The sequence below is a fragment of the Empidonax traillii genome, unplaced genomic scaffold (genome assembly GCF_003031625.1).
Source record: "Empidonax traillii isolate 1590-97213 ecotype Southwest subspecies unplaced genomic scaffold, ASM303162v1 scaffold600:size394560, whole genome shotgun sequence".
Taxonomy (NCBI): Eukaryota; Metazoa; Chordata; class Aves; order Passeriformes; family Tyrannidae; genus Empidonax; species Empidonax traillii.
The window spans coordinates 133,419-154,117 of NW_020955793.1; the positions used below are offsets into that span (position 1 = coordinate 133,419).

Sequence of the window (20,699 nt, forward strand, 5' to 3'; positions counted from 1 at the left end):
TCAGCAGTGAGTTATTTGTCAGTAGCCTGAACACCTGCTGGAGATGATGGAGTAGTTCTGAAATAAACTGATACTGCTGTGGCCCTTAGCAGTAGAGAGGATGAGCTCCATGAGATAGCGTGTTTTGTTTTAAACAACAATTTGACAATTGTATGTCCTCGTGATCTTTGTTTAATTTATTCTCAATGCATTTCTGTATTTTTGGATTTTGATTTTAGCAATTTCTTTGTCAGTTATGATTATATTAATCTTCAAAAAAGGTAACGAAATCAGGAGATCTTTCTGGACATAAATGCTTCTGAATTGTTCTTATATGCTTCTTATTTTGCTTAAGTTGTTTGGTTTGTTGGGTTTTTTCTGAAGTAAATTTTAGCATGCTGGATATATATGTAATGTAAATATGACATGGTCAACATATTTATTCTCCTGCTATTTTATTAAGCTGTTTCCTTAAGTTTTTCTAGTTTGAGAGTTTCTCACAAGTAAACAAACTTGTTCAGGCCTCTGTTGAGGTCAAGAATGCAATATAAGAATACCAGAGTCAGTTTTCTGTTGAGCTGAAAATACAATTGGCTTGGGTTCAGTGGAAGGAGTCCTATAGGAAGGTGGTTATAAACACACCTTTGTACTCTCCCCAAATTTTTTTTTCGTGCACCTATGCTCAGAAGCCATCAATATTGTCCTGTACATCAGTGACTTAAAGCATTGCTCTCTTTGTTCCAGTCTACTACTTGTTTTCTGCTTCAGCCAAACATCCATGGGAGCTTACAATAATGGAAGGACTTTTAGCATTACTTAAAGACTTGTTTTGAAAACGTAAAACTGAGGAACCATACTGAGAAATACAGAAGTGCTTCCAGACTCCCAAACAGAATTAGAAAGTTTGAAGTTTAGCTATACCTTCTTCTTTAATTTTTTTTTTCAAAATTCTGTTTCTTGCCATGCTGTGTAAAAGAGGACTATCTCACAATACATTTACTAACTTTAAATCATTAATTCATTAATGGTACTCCTTTTAAGGCATTACAGATCAATAAACTCCTTAGATAGAGAGATCTCTGTATTTAACTTTGTTTCAGCTGTCACTGTGGACATATTCAGTATATATTTTCCTGAATTGTCATTTTCTCATTTAAATTTAAACAAAAAGGTCACTTCCAGCAGGATTCTATTACGCAAATCCACTCCAGAAAGACTAAATCTAAAAGATGTGAACAAAAAAAAATACAGTGACCAGCAGGGTTGGTTTGGCTTTTGGGGTTTCTTTCTAAAGGGTTTTCCTTGCTGCGGTTCTTACATATATGCATGTAAGGTTAGAGTGTAAGTTCCTAATGTGTTTCTATAACTATCAAGCAGCACTAGTAACATAGCAAGAGTAGCAAATTTCACTGACTTCCGGCAGGTAAGCTGCTCTTTATAAATGCTACTTTAAAAAGTTTGGGGATATTTTGAGAGTAAAACTAGCCTCGCTTGCTTTCATCACGTAACATAACAGAACAGTCACTTTTTTAAAAGTAGGTAGCACTCTTGAGGAATTCCTTTTTTTCTCTGCAGAAAGCACCAGCGAAATCCCCAAGGGACGCGCTGTAACCTGTTCTAAAGAATAATGGAAAATATGGCAGGAATCTGTGAGTTTTTCAAAACTGGAAACTTCACAGCTTCGTTTTCCTTTGTCCTGTTGCCAGCAGTTCGCGCGGGCTGCTCCGGCAGAGCCCGGGCAGCGCTGCTGCCCTCGGAGCCCGGGCGGGCCGCGCTGAGCGGGAGCCGGGGCTGGTGCCGGGGCGCTGTGGCGGCCGTGCCGGACGGGACCCCGCCGCTGCCCCGGAGAGACAGCGCGGCTGCCCGAGGGCGGGAGGGCCCCGCCCGCCTCGCCCGGCCGGCGGAGCCCGGGGAAGCTGCTCCTTACATGGGCATGGCCGCGGCTGGCGCGGCTTGCCCGGGGCCCGGGCGGGGTGGCCGCTGGAGCCGGGCCGGGCCGGGCCGAGCCGGGGGCGGCGCGGCCCGGGGGGCTCAGCCAGACAAAGAACAGTCCCGGCAACCAAATAAGGAAATTGGAGCTGGAGGATTTCAGAATAGGAGCAGGAGCGAGGGGGTAGATGACGGGGAAGCCGGGGAAGAGGTCTATGTGCGCAGGGAGCTGCTCTCTGTTGTTATCAGCGGAGTGGCAAATGCAGGGGATCGAGGCTCGCGGACTTCTCCATATCCTTCTGTGATCTTCTGCCAGCAAAGCTGAAGAACTCAAGCTGTGTTTGTCATATTTTCTCATGTTTCTGAAAGCTCTCTATAGATTTTTGTTTATAAAGGAGGGGTCTTTGGCAGGCCCCTTGGTTAGCAGACTGAAGATAAATGAGTCATCCTCTGCCAGGGGGAAAGAATCCCACTGCAGATAATTTCAGGCATTACAAAAAGACATTATGAGTTTTTGCCTACTGTAGTGTTCTAATGAAAACTCAGAAATTCATCTGGAAAGGGTACACATGCACGCTTGAGAGACAGAAGTGTGTGTGCAGTTAAAAGAAGTAGTAAAGAAAGAGAGAAAATAAAAAAAATGAGTACTAAAAAAAACCCTAAAAGTATGCTGACAATCCAGATAGAAAAGCATTTCATAACAATATGAAATATGGATAAACATTATGGGATATCAGAAATACAAATAAGGTACTGTTTTAAACATAGACGTAGAATTCATACTCTGTGATCCTAATCCACAGTGTCTTGGGACATTATACTGACTGAAGTTAAAAGGTCTTATTCCCAGTGGGAAAAGATGGGGAACACTATTCACTTTTTCACTTCAGACTCAATTGGAGCAGAAAGAGTCAACACAAGAGAAACATTCAGAAGGTAAAGGAGCAGCTATGATCTCTGCTGACTGTGTGAAAGCTAGAATAGAGAAAACTAAATAGTTGTGGGCACAAATTTCAGCAGTAATGTTTAATGTACTGGCCTGGTTTGCTCTGGTTTCAAAACTTAAACAACAGAATGTCTCCTAAATTCACAGTCCTTATAGCAAAGAATTACATGCACTATGAGCTTGATGTCCTGATGAAAGGAAGTAAGTTATGCCTTGGTCTTGAAATTGTGACAAGAGCAGGTCATAAACAGCTACTGAGAAACACTTAAAATATTGTAGGGAAGCCTGACTCAGAATAAAAAGCTTCTTTATCTCTCCTGACAGGCCTCACAATTACAGCAGCTGTAAGTTACTGAAATGTAGCTAATTGAAAGATACAACACACTCACTATTACCATATCACGAGTATTAAAGAAGAGAATGTAGTGTTGAGATTTGAGTTCAGAACTGGGAAGGACTTACGGGTGACATTCAAATTGCTGTAACCATCTGTGACTTTATATAAGCCTTCTTTGTAGGTAGACCTGTCATAAATCCATAGTAATGCTTGTGAATGTCATTTTCAGTATCACAGCTGAAGAGTGCTATGTCATTTTACTGAGGAGTGAATTGTTTTCCAGGGTATATTTTGTTGTATTTAATTTCCATAGCTCTTACACTATAGCAGTAGTTGTGCAGGCCAGGAAATCTCAAGAATTACTCATGGGCAGAACAGACCAAGCATGTGGATATGAAGTATCTGGGTACTTTAGGAAGTTATTGGCATACCTGACTTCTGTATATGCTTGTTGTTCAACTGTCACTGTGCCCGTTCCTTGTTAGAAAGTGTCTACACTGAAGACTGATGGTTTTTCTCCATGGTGTCATAGGGGTTACACAGTAAGTCTAATCAATATCACTTAAGCAACTCTTTTTACTGTGAAGACCTTTGCTATTTTAGTCCAAAAGGTGAAATAGTGGTATAACAAAGAAGAGTTAAGCATGAGTCACTTCATCTCCATGTATATACACAAACAGATGCACGTATGCATGTATTTCCATTAAAATGGTAATTGCTGTCATGAAAATTTTATCAGCAGTAGAAACTTCTAATTTTTGTTTTCATCTAGGTATTACTAGAAATGTGGAAAAAGACCCTTTGTTGTTGTTGAATCACATTTTCACAGATCAGAGACTTTGCAGTATGATATGCTATCAAGTGTTGACTCTAGCTGTTTTTTCCTTTTTATGAAACACATCACTTTAATGGTATGTATTGGCAGAATTGAAAGTGATAGGAAATGTTTGCTCAAATAATCTTTCTTGCAACAAACGTGATCTTTTATTTTCCAGAACTGCTGAGCAAAACAAAAGCCACAAACAAAAGCTTGGTGTTTCCAGTTCAGACATTGTGAATTTCACCAGCATTAAATGATACCAAACAAAGCAATTTACAGTGAGGACCACAGTGTCTGCTGACACCAGCCAAGTTAGGCAGAACAGGATACTTGTAATACCAGATTCAGTAGACTTTTGAAATAGTGCTAGACACACTGGACTGGTACATGTTTGGCAATTGCCATTTCAGAGGTATAGTTAGTAATTTTGCTTTTAGGAAATCCATTCTGGACTTCTAAAGAAATCTTAAACTCTCATGCACTCCAAGAAAGTCAGTGTCCTGTTCCTGGCTTAGTAATCCCCATTCAAAGCTTTAAATGTTGTCAAGTACAGCATGGGAGGGGATGTAATTTTATGGAGGTACTCTTTTTTTTTTTTTTTTTAATTTGAAAGTCCACAATGGTTGGCATGTCAAAGCTTATTTTGCACAGCTAGTGTAAATGAGATACATTTCCCTTTTGTAAGAAAAACAGGGAGATTGCTGAATTGGCCTCCATAGATCATTGAATTCAGTCAGCTGCATAGGAATCAGTCTGGAAGCTTGTAAGCTCTTTCAATTCCCTCTTCTAATCAGTCCTTCAGGGTCTATATTACTGACACTTCCATCTGAGCTTAATGTTTTTTTTAACTGTAATATGCAAAGCTCCATTGTGGTTAGCGGAATACTATTTGGGTTGCTTTACAGGCATGCCTATATCCTTAAATTATTTTCTAGTTTTTAAGATCAAAGGAATCTCATGTCATATGTCTCCCCCATGTAGAAAAGAACATTTGAATCTCAATCACAGCTTCTTTCTAGACCTCAGAATTTTTTACATTTGATTTGTTGTTGTTTTTTCTTTTGAAAAGCATTCTTGTTTGATTTTTAAAAAATTTGAAAGATTTGATCTTAACTGATATGATCAGAATTGCACACTCCAGTGTAGCTTTAAATGTCCTTGTTAAGTCACCAGCTAAGATGTTAATTTTTTGAATGTCATTATGAAGAAAACACAAGGAGGCAAAGAGAAGAGAGGAAATGGAAGTATATAGTTCTTTGTAGGATAGTACCACCTGGAAACCAGTTGTTCTGAATGAAAATGTATGTACAAGATATTAAAATACACTTTCTTCACTGAAAATACAATGCAAGCAAAAAGGTTCCATTTAAATGATACAAATTATTCTGTAGTAGTTTAAGAATTGGACAAGTTCTCTCACAATGTCCATTGAGTTGTTTTATCTTCATTTGTTCTCACTCAGATTGCTGAGGATATAATTACTTTGTGTAAGGTTTTCTCTCTGCATTTTCAGCTTTTCTTTCCTGAAGGCATCTGGTTTTGTACTTTAAATAATACTAATTTAATTTTATTTGCAGGGTGGTATGGAAAGTAAATCTTAATTTGTGATGATTCTCAAAGTTAAAATGAATGCTAGCAAAAAAACTTTCAACACCTTGGTGATTGCTTTACTAGTGACATCTACCATTGCCTCCACTGGTCCACAGAAATGGATTCTTGGGGTCTTTTACTGCATTTTGCCAAAAGCTGTTTGTTAGAATTATAATTACTTTTAAAATATTTCATTTAAATATTAGGACTTAATTGGAGTTGCATTCAACTGTCTTTTTACGTGTCATGAGTTTCTCCCATTTCTGTTTGCCAGTCATGCTGTACACGTAGTTGGAAACTTCTTAAACCAGAACCAAATGTTCCTGGGGCTGGAACGATAGGCAAAGTTGTTTACAAGAAAGAATCACAGATCATATTAAGTTTTAAGTTAAGCATGTGGTTTTGTTTCTTTTCTCTTTGGATCTTTATCTCACATTGTGCCTCAGCGTTTGTTTCCCAGTAAGCTAAGCTTCATTTTCACTTTCCATGCCCAGTTATGCTTGTGGAGTCACAGGGAAACCAGGGTCTTGAACTAAGATGATGTGCACAAGCTGTCTGTGCTGTCATCTTCCATCCCCATGAAGTGAACATGCGTAGACATAAAATGCTTATGTGCAAAATGTGTAAGAGCTGTGACAGAAGAAAATGTCAGAGAACTCCTCAGTGCGTGTCTTTAATGTAGTCTTATCTCAGTCTGGTACAATCAAATACAAAGGAGAAAGTGCAGATAAGAGATGTGAGGTCCAAGTACTGTTTTTCAATCATTGACTTTTCCTACTGTACATCAGTCTATTCTTTGTTGTGTGTTGCATTATCTGCAGCTACTACTGGCTGAACTGTGTTGTGCTTTTTAGATAAAGTACTGTTCTCCACAAGCATACCAACCCAAAATCATAGAGAGGCCTGATCAGCCATGAGTGATACTGTTTTTATCTTTGCACTATCTTAATACTGTGTATGAGCTACCTGCTTCTTCCCCATAGTCACATACCAGATTTGGAAACAGAGTGCTGGTGTAGTGCCAGTCTTCTAGCTGCCAGGATCTGGCATGTCATTCTCTGTTCTAGCAATGGGGAGATGCTTTATTTTCCCCTTCCTTTTTCCTAGTTGGCAGCATTCCTCTGTTCTCCCTGTTACATTCTGGAGTGATTGAGTGATGTGGACTGAGTTCTGAGGACTAAAGAGGACTGGGTGGTGAAAAGGGGTGAAGGGGATTGAGTAAACAGAGAGATTTTCAGTGCCACCGTGTTCTCCATCATCCACTACAGAATGAATTTTCTCAGGTACAGGTCTTGCTCATCTTGGAGGTTCACATCAGTTGGAAGAAAATAGGTATGATGATGTTCCTGCATAAGCCCAACAGATTCCAGGCATCCAGAGCTGAACTATAATACACACTGATTGGAAACTGGAGGTCAAAGAAGAGAGAGGACCACCCTTGCTTTTGGCTGCCCTAAAATCTTTTAATCATTGTTCAGGATGTTGGACAGTGAGACAAAAGGCTGCATGTTCTTGCACTTATTTGCAGTTCATGATGTAGAAAACACAGGTGATACCACTGATTGCTTCTGGGGGCTAAGCATGGAATTGTGAATAAGTGTGTTATAGATGTATCTTTTGTGATTACCCATCTTGTTTCGAGCAGGTGTTTAAGTAGATGTTACTTATAAAACTGATGTTGGTCTGTAATCTGTAAAAAAAGCACTGCACCAGGACTAAAATGGGTTATAGTAGGAAGGTTATGAACCAGCAACAGAAATCAAGCACTCTCTCTCTCCTTGGGGGAGGGGGGAGGCGGGGGGAGGGTGTAAAAAAAAAAAATCTGCCTGCAAATGATGCCCTTAATACAACATGTAGTAGTAATTAATGTATTTAGAGTAAGTGACACTCTGGAAGGTTTTGCATAATTAGACCACAAAACAGCAAGATTTTTATATCATATACTAAATGTTTTCTGATCTCTGATGTTATTCTTTGGAAAATGAAGAAGATGCAGAAGACTATTTGTAAAACAGATGACTACAGTGCAATTGCACGGTATGCTTTTAAAAATTCAGTTTAACCTGAAAACTTGAGGAGTTGGTAGTGATGAGTAGTGGCACAAGTGTTATTTTAAAAGAACTGCATTTAAAGGATTAGAAGAATAGCTTGAGACATCACTTCTGCAGTTCTACGTTAAAAGTGTAGCAATCCCACCCGCTCTGTCATGCAGGCAAAAATTATGTGGAAATCATGGAAACTTTTCCTATGCAGATAGGATGTAAATTCTCGTGGCAACACTTTTGTGTAGCTGTATGGCAAGATGGAAGAGCCTGGGATGTTTCTTCTACGTTCTAGGCAGCTGCAGCGGCTGCTTCTGTGCTAGTAAAAATTTCTCAAGCTTTTCTGCGGGCTACGGATGCCAGGTTCCTGGAGGGAAAGAAGTGAACTTCCAGCCTGGGACTAGAGCCTTTTTTGGCAAAAAAGTGTATCACAAGGTCCCAGTCCTTGCACCTCCGAGGGGAGAGTAAAATAAAGTGTAAGGCCGCGGCAATGGTGAGAAATGATCCCGATGGCGACTCGCTGGGGGAAACACACGTCTCCCTGCCTTTCCCGGCAGCCTGGTCACGCCTCCCGCACACATCGGGGAGCCCGGGGCGGCCGCGGGACTCTTAACGTGAAGCTGCCGAGTGGGACGCGCCGGCGGCGGCTCCCGGGTGAGTCACGGCGCGGTGGCCGCGCCGCCGGGCCCGCCCTATATAGCGCCGGGTACCTGCGGGCGCCGCTCCGCTCCGCCCCGAGCCGAGCCGAGCCGAGCCCGCCGCCGCCGCCGCCGCTGCTGCTGCTGCTGCTGCCCGCTCCTGGGAAACCTGCGCTCGGCTATGTGATAACTGCCCGCTCAGCCTTGCCGAGGTAAGATGGCAGGAGACTTCCACGAGTTGGTGCGTGACGCGTCTTCTTCGGATGAGGTGAACGCACTGAAGGCAGAAGCGGTGATGGGAGGCGAGAAAAAGTCAGGAAAAATGAAATCATGCTGTAATCGGACCGGGCAGACTGCCTTTCTTTCGAGTACTTCTCTTTTTCTGCACGACTTTTTCGCCCTTTTGGTTTGCCACATCGTCTGTAGTCTCATTCGAGTTTGGCTGATGCACTTTATTTGCCGACCCTGTCCGTCCCCTTGGCGTTTCCAAATGCAGAAAGGATGCTGTTGTGGCGGCAGCGGCTCTGTGCATCTCTGTAGCTCAAGACTTGCTAAATCAGTCGTTAGTAAATACAATGGAGGAGTAAAATATTAGTGCTTTCGCAGCCTTCTTTGTAGGAGACTTCTGTAGGAACCCGGTGATAGTCCTGGAAGAGAGCTGGTATTGGGCAGGAGACTTGAACTTTTAGAAAACTTCTTAGCAAAATTAAACCAAATCCAAACAAAATGTTCTGTTTGGGAGTTTGGGGAGGTTTTGCTGTGGTTTGGGTTGTTTTTTTTCCTGTATGTCTATAAGGAAGACATATTTGGTAATCTACCACTGATGTACTCCTCTAGACACACTTTTTTTGGTCTAATGTTTATCACTGAATGTTGAAAGGAATTTAGTGTTAGTAACTTTGTAACTTTTAACAGTAACAGTTTTGGAGGGTTTTTTTTTTCTTTTCCAAGTCTTCAGCAGATTTTTGTTTAAATTTTAGTACTGAAGGAAAAAAAAAAAAAAAAAAAAAAAAAAAAAAAAAAAAAAAAAAAAAGGAGGAAAGTTTCCTGGCAGCAGGCACATAATTAGAAAGAAGGCTGGGAAAAGTAAGACTGGCCTTCCTTATAATGATGTGTTTACAGAAACTTGGAAAGCAAAGATATGCATTGGCTATCAAAGAGAAACCAACGTCTGCTGTTGGAACATTTGGGTCAGCTTTATATTAAGGAATATGGCACTGCAGAGCATACATCTAAAAATAGGAGTTGACACAGTCAATGTTTCATTAGGCTTTGAGGTCAAGAAACTGTTTTTCCATGGTACTCTGTGGCTGTATTGAACTGAAATCATGATTCCTGGGAGCAAACCTTATATTTCTGAAATTAACTTCATAATATGTATTACATATTTTGCGAAAGTTTTATGTTCTCTCACAAGTCTGCATGCACAGAAATTCACTGGAGGTCTGGGGTGGGAAAAGTTATGATGATATTCAAGGAAGTCCAACAGTTTCCAGACATCCAGAGCTAGTCTGTGATTTATGGTGCATACCAGACATGGAAGGATTAAGATACAGAATCGATAACAAGAAGATGGAAAAAAACCCCAAAAAACAAAAACAAACCAGAAAAAGTAAAATGTCTCTCAACACGTTGGTTGACTGTATCTAAACCACTTCACTATGAAAAAGGGTGCAAATACTTTTGAAAACAGGATTCTCAGAGAGATTCATCCTTTTAGTTGGGGAACAAAGCCTGAAAGAACTGCTTGTGAAATAATGTTCTGGTACTAATTTTCCTGGCCAGGAGGAGAAAACCTGTGGGAAAAGGTGAGGGCAAAGGGATAAGAGTTGGAATAAAAAAACTAGAAAGATGGGGTAGGAGGTATACAGATGTTCTAGCAACTTTATAAACACTTAGGAATATGCAGATAGGATTTTATTGGAATTAGGAGTGTCTCATTTGAATAAAAACATTGCTTTCATCTTTGAGATAGTAGAGGCCTGATAATCACAAAGTCAAAATTTACCAAGTTATCATACACTGCAATCTGACATAGAAGTTTTCCTAAAATTGGTATGGGGGATATGTGGTAAAGGTTTGTTAGCAGTTGGCAGAAATATAGCACATAACTTTTCTTGTAGCTTTATGGGAGTCAAGACATTAAAAAGCACTGCTGTAAAACACATTATTATGTTCTTATATTTAATGAAATCCTAGAAAATTCTCTGTTGTCTTTAAAATGTTCTTAAAATTCTCTACCCTTTTTTTTTTTTTTTTTTTTTTTTTTTTTTTTTTTTTTTTTTTTTTTTTTTTTTTTTTTTTTTTTTTTTTTTTTTTTTTTTTTTTTTTTTTTTTTTTTTTTTGCTTTTTTTTTGTAAGAGCAGAACAGTTATACACATATTGTCCTGGCTAAGCTCATCTTGCTGGACGCTCATGCAACATATTATTGTGGGCCTATTATTTTTGATTGGCCCGAGTTAACTGTTTTCTCTTTGTGATGTGTGATGATTGCAGCATATAAAACTTTGCAAAGTATATTATTCTAAAGTAATTACTTATTTGTGTAATTACAGTTATTTTAAAGTAACTATTGAGAGCTATGGTTCCAGGTAACAGAAAGAAACTCGCTATTCTCTGCTTGGCACCGAAGAATTTTTTGAGCTTATATGATGGTGTGCAGGGCACAACAGTCTAACTGCTCCACAAACAAGAGCGTGATTGCATCTTGTCATCCCCTTTGTGGTCTGTGTGACTGCAGCAGCCATTTCTAATAGCTATGTAAGCTATGTTAGAACAGCATGCCTCCTTTTTTGTAAGGACGCAGTGGTAAATCTGATGAGTAATGTTCAGCTGCTGGGCTTTAGGCATTGTAAGACCAAGGGAGTGGTCTGGGTGGAATTGATCTGTGGGAATGTTGGTCAGCCCACTTACATTGGGAATTTCTTCTTTCTCTAATCTACAGAATTTCTTTCTATTACTCTGTTTCAAAATGATCCATGAGACACCTTATTGTCCTTACCTGGTTCTCAGCTGGGCAGAGTAAACTGATCTTACTTGTACAGCTGTGTATTTGATGGGAAATTATTGTATTCCTCAAACAGCAACCTAATTTCTCTTTCAGTTCTACTTAAATTAGCTGCTTTGCAATTTTACTCATGCTAGCATTAATGTGGATCCTGGGAGCAGAGTAGACCATCAGTCAGTGAGATGTCATGTATGTTGGTTTCCTCTGTGTGTATAGCATTATTTCCTTGTAGATTATGAATATTTGTAGACACTAAACCTGAAAAATATGAAGATAAAGGCCTTTGGTTTTAAAAAGTTGAATTTCTACTATAAAAAATGTGTAGATAAGGGAAGTGCATAGGGCGCATTGCGAAGAAATTGTCTTAAAGAGGAAAATAAGCATGTGTACCATTAAGTTGCATGACTTCCATATGAAATATTTTCTGGTATTGTCATGTGTCTTTTTATTTACTGTTTACTCTCCAAGAAAGAAGACTTCAAGAATTTGGGAACATACTGGTCCTTTCCTGACCTGCAAAGAGTTAGAGGCCCTAAGATTTTGTTTTCCCAATAAAAATGTCGGGGTTGTATAGAACATATTAATTGATGATAGTCCCATATATTCTTGAGAATGTAATAACTGGCTGGAAATCTTTCATCCTGGGAATATTATTTAATCAAAATATGCCTACGGAATTTTTTTATTCATGAATCATCTTCCATCTTGTAAATATTCCTGCTTTCTTAACAGATAGCATTTCAGTGCTAGATTAAGTAATTAAGTTCCCTTTGGAGTGAAGCTCCCACTCAGTAACAGCAATACTGAGTAATGATTTCATAGTGATAATACATGCATTTGGAAGACTTAGGAAGAACACGTACAGAGCAATTACTAACCAAGTTATAGTATGCCCAGAAGACACATTTTAACCTCTTACTCTGCAGAAATTGAAGAAGTGTCTTGTGACCACAAGTGTCAGAACTTCCTGGAGCATTACAGATCATTTAACGTTTGGGTATTCATATAATTAAAAATATAATTATCATAGAAGGAGAATCATAAATTAAGGTAGTTCTTTTTACATGTGAAGTCTACAGGATTAGCACACAAATAGAAAATTTAAGAAATATATTTCCTCCACACTGTTGTCTAGACACTTAATGTGATCCTTTTCCCACCTGCTTGAGACATTCTAGCCTTTGCCAAGGCAGGAAGTTTGTATTTCCTTTATTGAAGCAGAAAGTGATTATAGTTAGTGTATTGTGTATGGCACTCCCCAGTACTTCCCACTTTCACAAAGGGAAGGGGTTTAAGATAAACAGAATTTATTTTTATATAAATAAATACAGTGGGCTCAATTTCTTGATGGGCTTTTGCTGGCTTATGCACTTGTGTGAGGTGAGCCAAGAAAAAACTGAATCTGCTTTCACTAGTTTTTATAGTGTGCAAATCTCTCCAGTAATAATTTGTGTAAGAAATCGTTGATTACCTTAGATTATCTTATACCATCCTTTAGTAGAAGTTATTCACAATTCCCTGAAGTCCTTCCCAGGACATTCTTCTGAGCCTGGGAAATGATATTCATTCACATCACCAAAATATGTTCTCTTTGAAATTCCTCTTTTAAATGCACTCAGGATTTTGTTTGTTACCAATTTCAGAAGATGGTGTACATTATATGTGCTGGTCTATAATGTAGGATAAGAAAAATCAATTCTTCTAATTATTCTCTTTGAGAAATAAATCTTTTATCACAGTTCACTATAGTATATTTCAAGCAGAAAGTGGCAATATGGCGTTGAGTTCATACCTCAAAAATATGCATACCTTAAAAATATGCCAGAGTTATTTAGTTCAAAAGTTGAGCCTGTGCATCAGGAGCTGCAATATTGCATTACCAAAGTATCCAAGTTTTGGTAAATGTTCTTAAGATGGTGTGTCTTATTTATCCTTTAGGTATTGTGTAAAGTAAAGGCTTTTTAGAAAAAGACTATTATTTGCAGACATGATGTGTCAGCCAGCAGAAATGTACAGGAAAAGATTTTTTTGGTTTTCATTGGCAATATGGTTACATTTTTTTTCCAGACTGAAATGTAAAAATAGATTAACACACAAAAATACTGGTTTAGTGATGTTAACATTTGTAACAATCGAATAACCTCATCGAATTCACTGATACTCCTCTTGTGTGCTACTGTATCCATTAAAACAACATAGTACCTGAGGTGTGTGTGTAAACAGAAAAACAGAGGGTATTACGTTTACAACATTAGCTTGTAACTCTTTGCTTTTACAGTCTCAAGTGAGTTTGTTGCAGTCTTTGCATTTACAAGAAAATGACCAAACTTTGTTCTAAAACAGGTGGCCAAGAAGGCCAGTGGCGTCTCGGCCTTATCAAGAATGGTGTAGCAGCAGGACCAGGGAAGTGATCATCCCTCTGTACTTGGCACTGGTGAGGTCACACCTTGAGTACTGCGTTCAGTTTTGGGTCACTCACTTTACAAAGGGCATGGAGGTGCTGGAGCGCGTCCAGCCAAGGGCAACCGAGGCTCGTAAAAGTCTAGAGAACATGTCTTAGGGGGAACGGCTGAGGGAGTTGGGTTTGTTGAGTCTCGAGAAAGGGAGGCTCAGGGAGGACCTCATCGCTCTCTACAACTACCTGAAAGGAGGTTGTTGTGAGGTGGGAGCAGGTCTCTTCTACCGTGCCTGCAGTGAGAGGACAAGAGGAAATGGACATAAGCTGAGACAGGAGAAATTCAGGTTAGATATTAGAAAACATTTTTCACCATTAGGGTGGTCAGGCATTTGAATAGGTTGCCCAAGGAAGTGATGGAATCCCCATCCCTGGAGGCATCTGGATCTGGGTGATATGGGTTAGTGGTTTACAGGTTACAGTGGTAGTGCTGTGTTGATGGTTGGACTTGATGTTCTTACAGGTTTCTTCCAATCTTGGTGATTCTATGATTCTATAAAAGCATGGAATTAAGATGAAGATTCAGTCAGCTAGATTTAATTTTTAAATTGCAATTTAAAATTAATTTCTCTCTTCTGACAAATGCACTTCAGAGAGCAAGGCATGGAAGCATGCGGTATCTGATGGACTGCAGAAACTTCATTAGGAGGTCCTGTCTGGGTTCTAGTGAATAGAAAAAGAGTATGGAATATTTAGATTTTTTTTTGTAGTTTTTCCGCTACAGATTCATTTAAAAAGTATGGTCCTAGTTCTCCAGACACACTGAATACAGAAATCTGGTTTAAATCAAGACTCACATATGTTACAGCAACTTTTCTCAGGAGAGCCAACCTGCTGGTTTTAGGCCAACCTTTGAGCTAGTCTTGCTCCTACCCATTTTTGCACCTTACTCACAACTTGGAAGACTTCTCCTTAACAAAGCATCATTATATTGTTTCTGTAGTTGGATTTTGAAGTATTTTTAATTTTTTTACTCTTTGACTGAATCTGAATTCTTCTAAATAGGCTAAATCACAGTTCTTTATGAGAGGAGATAATGCAAGTATATTTCCGTGTACATATGAATCTAATGGTGTGTGAATGTATATGTGTGTGTGTCCTTATACAGCATAAAGTAAAAATCTCTGACACATGAGAATCATTTGTTTAAAGCAACTATTTGAGTGCAAAACACTTTTAATAGCCAACTTTGGCTAGCAAGGAGATTCGCCAAGGCAACACAGAAAGTTTTGCACAAATGAAAAGAGAATTTCCTTGCGCAGAAACCCAGTGGTGCTGTATTTCTTCCAGCCCACCTCACTGTACTTATTTTGGCTCTGAAATATAAAACCTTTCTCTTCAGTGTTTGAAGGCTTTAGGAGGGCAACTTGATTCATGATTGTATTTTGTTTTGACCAAAGATCTAGTGGAATTTTTAGTACAAGTGAGGGTATGAAAATCCCAGAGGTGGTCGTAATATTTTGTGGATGGGGTACTTCCATGCGGTCTGTGTTTGTGTGTGATCTGTGTTTCCTATCAAAACTTCTAGGGAATTGAATGAAGGCATGAGTTACTTGGTATTGTGTTACTGATGGTAAGTCTGTTGCAAGATGATGCTATTTCTGTGCAAATCTGAGGTGCCCAAAACCAGAATTACATAAAGAATATTTAAAGGGATTATTGATATCCATACAGAGATGTTGGTGCATATCTACAGACGTCTTTCAGACATTTTCATGAAAAGACTTCAGAAGTGGGGCTTCAGAAGTGTTCATCAATACTGCTCGGGTGACAAGTCATCAGACTTTGTATTTTTTCTCTATAAACCGTAGATTATTGTCAGTGAACAGACACTTTTTCACAACAGACGTGCTTCCTGGTCTGACAGGGCCAAATTCTATTCTTCTTCTGTTTCTAAAGCTACCTGAAAACTTTCATATAGCCATGATAAATCTCACATGCACAGATTCAATGTCCTTGCTGAATTGCATGTTTATTCTTTTACATATAACATTTGTAGGCTATATTTCAGGCAGTAAGTAGATTGCCATACTGCTTGGCTATGCTCTAGGAGAAGGTCTTGATTTCCTGCACATCTTCATAGTTTTCTATCTCTAAAAAAATCTGGAGAACTGTATGTAACTAAAAGAGACACCTCTTCTATCAGTTTCTGCAAGCATATGAAATCCAATTATTAAGGTGAGACTACGGAAGTTCAAACTACATTGAAAGTATATTACATTGTCTTGTGAGTCTCTAGGATGTTACATATGGTTTCCATTCTTTATCTTCCGTGACTTTTGGAGTTTCTGCTAGAGATTTTGCAGTTACTAACTGTTTAACATTTTCTTAAGTGGTTCATCAGGAATTTCGGGAAAAGGATTGCTTCAATTTTCTGCTTTGCACTAAAATACCTAAGCCTTTTTGTTTGGTTAGGGCGGGTTGTTTGTTTGTTGTACTTCAGGAATGTTTGTGTCCACAGAACACAGAACTTTTAGGGGGGAAAAAAGCTAAGGTTATACACTGCTTTCATATATATGCAACTGAATTTGATGGATATTGCATGCACATTTGCCTACATAGATGGAGAGAAAAAAAGAGTTCCTATTAAGATAAAATCAAAATGATATGTCCATATTTTTCAAACACAGAATGAATTTTCAGGTGTTGACTGAGCTTAGATCTATGATTGTCTCTGGCCCATAAACCACAGCAACTTCAAGTGTTTCTGAGATTCTAGAAATAAAAATTTATACACTGATTCTAAAATTCTAGGCTCCTGTGCATCCATCCCTTCAAAATTCAGTGGTCTTGTTGATGGTTAGGTATAAAGAGACAATTATAAGTATAAAGAGACAATTAATATAAATTATAATATTTATCTGAATAACATGAAATACCCAGAAAAAGGAGCAGAAGGCTCAGAAATCAGGATCTCTGCCATGTTTCCCTTGCTCTCCTACCAATTGTATGGCTCCAGCCCTTACTGGAACATATTGCAGCAATCTAGTCTTGATGTCAGAGGCACATCACGTGGTAGGACCAGTGCACGGTGGAATCCTTCCCAGGATGGCGAAGCTCAGCACTGACCACATGCCTCTCAGTTAGCCAAAGATCAAGGACTTGGTTTCAGTCCTTGAAGGAAGCAGCACTTTCTGGAGCACAGGCTGACATTTAAAAGGAGCAGGCATTTTTGTCTGTCTAAGCTTCAGCATTTCCAGCTGGTCTGTGATACCTCACTGGAAGTTTTCTTCAGCAAATGGTCACGGGGATTCTGCAGGTTCTGCAAGAAGTATCGAGAAATTTAGACCTCAGAAACACATATAGAACTTGGGAATGTTCCGTTCATTGCAGACTGCAGGAATAAATCAGTGTATTAACTTGTGAGCACAAATGTTAAAAATTAGTTTCAGGTTCTTTTGCCATATGGGTCTTGAGATTAAGTAGACCATTCTTGCACTTCTTACAAGGATCTAATTATTATCTATGGGCAAAGCTCTTTGTGTGGTGAAATGTTTGGTTCAGAAAATGTATTGATATCTTTAATGCTAGATTTAGCATGTTGTTTTACTAAAAGGCAATAAAATACTTCTGATTTCATCCTCTTCTGGCTGCAGCTTGCTCCTCCTTTGAGCTGCCAGACAATGCTATTGCATCCTCACTTTGAATAGTCTTTGAAACTGTTCTGTAACTTTGTGAAGTTTACATTCCTGCTGGGTATACACTTTGGACTTTTTTTGTGGTACACTGTAACCAGAAAAGAGGAGTGACCTAGGGACAGTTAATTATAATGAATTACAAAAGCGCTGAGCTGACCGTCAAGGCTAATTGTTGGTTTGTAGCTAAAACACAGCACTCACATTATGTCCTTTTTTTTGATTAAGAAGATAGATGTTTGTGCTTTAAGCATTACTGTCCACAAATGCAAGAGACAGGCCCTGTTTACTGAGTGAATTCTTGTAAGAGTACTGAATTAGTGTAATTGTTTGCAATGCTAATATTTGAAGGAACACGCTCATTGATAAAGAGTGGAGCAGAATAGAACTGGAATGCTTTTAAGAAGGAAGCTGATCTGTAGTACATGAAAGTTGGGGGAGTTGGGTGAATTTGTATGAATATACAGAGCTCTGAGATGCCTAATACTTTTAATAAGTAACCTCTCTGTTTTCCGAAAAGGTTTATTGTGTCGGTCAGAATTTCCAGGACTGGTAGAGCAAAGTTGGTTATGCAGAGTAATAGAGGACTGACTAATCAGAGTGAAACTGGGATATTTGGGGGAGATTTTTAAATCACGTGAATAGTACCTTTTTAATTAACGGAAGTGCCAGGGCCTTCTGATACAAGACAGAAGCTGCTTGTCTGAGAGCTTAAAATCGTCACAAATTCATAATTAAATAATACTTAATGTGCTTCTGAGTTAGAGAAATTCTCTCTGTCATAATTCATGGTCTTTGTGATAGAGATAGAATCACGGAAATTTGCTGTCAAGCTTCCCAAGTTACTGATGTTAATTTCTGTGGTTGGTTGTTGAGATTATTTTCAAATGCTTCCTCTATTTAATTACCTCAGATTCCTCAAAAGTTTTGTTATAGATTGTTCCCTGTTTTGCATGAAATTGAAAGTGTCTTTGTTAAGAGTCACTTAAAAAGGAAGTTACTTAAATGATTAATTTCTCAATTAATTGTCCTTCATTTTGGAAATTTTAGGGTTTGCTAAAATCGCTGGCCACAGTTGAAATCTGTAGAATAATTTAAGTAATGGCAACATGCTGCATGAAGGACAGAAAAGAGGGGGTGAAATAGTTTTTTGGTAGGTGGGAGACATATGAAAAATGTATTTCCCTAATTGAGAAGCAGTTTAATGTTTCAGTTTTCCTTGGATGCTCTTGGATATATCCATTCAGGTCTAAATTAATTGTTTGTCCTGTAAATTGCTGTCTGTGCCTAATTTTCTTGCTATCTGTTATCAGGTCTTTCATTGCACAGATTACTGTCATATGAGCAGTGTACATGGAAGTGCAGATTGCCGTGTTTTGTGGACAAGGACATATGTTCAAACTAAACTTTGGTTTAATGGAAAAATTTCAGTGGCTTTTTTTTCAGAAAAATAGTTCTGCTATTATAATAGTAGATATTGTCCAGTGCTTTTGAGTATGTCTTTCGATTTAAATTCTCATTGAGGTGCTAATTCTTGAGATTTATCTGTGGCATGTTTAGATTTTTTGTTGCCCAGTAAAATCAGGATTACATTTACTATTGTTTATGAATTTAGACACTGGCCTAAAAGCTTGAAGGATAAGTAAGCAATCAGAAATAACAGTGTTGTACATCATATTCAGGCTATGCCAAGTCAGGCTATGGCTGGGAATACACAAAGTTATAAAAGCCTTTAGGAAGTGTCAAGTTTAATTAATTGGGCTTCAATAAACTTTACTCTTTCTGTTCCATAATAAGTACGTGCACCTAAATATTTTGGAGTACCTACTATGGTAGGAATATCTTTTCTGGTGTAATTCCACCAGCCCGACTGCTTCCTTCAGCTCTAGTATCAGTTTCCTAGCCCAAATCAGAGGGAAAAGCAACATTTCTCAACTGTAGGTTAAATGTACTGCAGAAAATTAGTACAACTGGTTGTTAAGCCAAAGTTAACTAAGTGATTCTTAGCTGGAAAAGTGAGAAAAGAAAAAGATGATAGATTCAACATGTACATGCCCAGCTAGCGTATCAGTTCTGCCTGTGGCTGCTATATGTAGTAGGCTAACTTGCATAATAAGGATGGTAGGATGGAAGAGTGAGAGACTTGCAGTTGAATTTTTTCCATTACAGCTCATTTTTGCAGATGTTTTCTCTGATTCCAAAATGACAGAGCAACAGAGTACAAAACCCTTAAAAGTGTTATAATAACTTATTTAGCAAGAACTGTGCTTATTACCTATCAGCAGGTTTTGGTGAAGTTTTATTGTAATAAGATTCAATTAATGTTAGATAAATATGGCTACCATATTATTTTGAATTGTTTCTTTCATTCCTCTGCATTCCCTGACATTTTATGAAAACTAGGCATTAATTTAAACCACTGCTAAAATGATATTTTAGAAAATGAGCACTGGCTGATTCTCATAACTCTTCATATTGTTATAGAAAAAAGAAAACCTAATTATGGAATAAGTAGCCAATTGTGGATCAACACAAATATACAAGGCTGAAACTGGTAGAGTGAATATTGTTTTTTATACCTTTGTCATTCAGGCAATCAAGTCTTAAGCTACATTTCTTCGTTTTCAGGCCTGTACTGCATACTTGGTAAGACTGTGTTGATGTAGCACAAATATTTCCAACAAAGACTTTATTAATTTTAGGGTAGTTGAATTAAAAATGTGTATGTGAATTCAAACTTGAAGATCTGGTCGCTGCCAAAGTAAAGTGGATATACAACAAGTTCATTGTTATCCTTCACAACTACCAACTAAAGACATGGCTTCGCAAACCCTCCCTTGGAAGGGATTTCCTCACCAGCAGTGTGAACTAGAGGAGGTCCAGCTTTCAGGTGCTTGTTTCTGGACAAGCACCACCCTTCTGTTGCAGCAGCAGAGCCCTTTGGTTGGCTGCTCTTTGATCTGAAGCAGTAAACAAGATTCAAGATTTTAAAAAAAGCCAAACAAACAAAGAAAGAAACACCCGCAACTCCCAAAACAAAGCCACAAAACCCCAAACCAAGCAAAACCAAACAAAAAATCACCCAGTTCTAGACTTACTTTCAACTTTTAATTCACTTGGCCTTTCTGCTATAAGAGTCCTAAACTGTTGTGTAGTCTCAACTGGATGTGAAAGAACAGAGTAGGGCACACAGAAGTATTTAGTTTTGTCTTAGTGAGTAAGGGGGACAGAGAATCTGTGGTATCATAACACCACATGGTTCCTAAATGAGAGCATTCACAGTGATATTCAGTGTACTCTAGATTATATTGATTTTCTGCA

At 38.5% G+C, this 20,699-nt stretch overlaps 1 protein-coding gene across 3 annotated transcripts in view; it reads left to right on the forward strand.

Annotated features, from left to right (window-relative positions):
* PALLD (palladin, cytoskeletal associated protein) overlaps window positions 1-20,699 on the forward strand; it is a 200,921-nt gene that overhangs the window by 127,738 nt on the left and 52,484 nt on the right. The window contains exon 1 of one of the 3 annotated variants that reach the window (XM_027898509.1): window positions 8,431-8,493. The exons of the other annotated variants lie outside the window; for them this stretch is intronic. The gene's annotated coding sequence lies outside the window, so the exon portion shown is untranslated. Of the gene's footprint in view, window positions 1-8,430; window positions 8,494-20,699 lie in introns of those variants that run through there. 3 annotated transcript variants of the gene reach the window in all.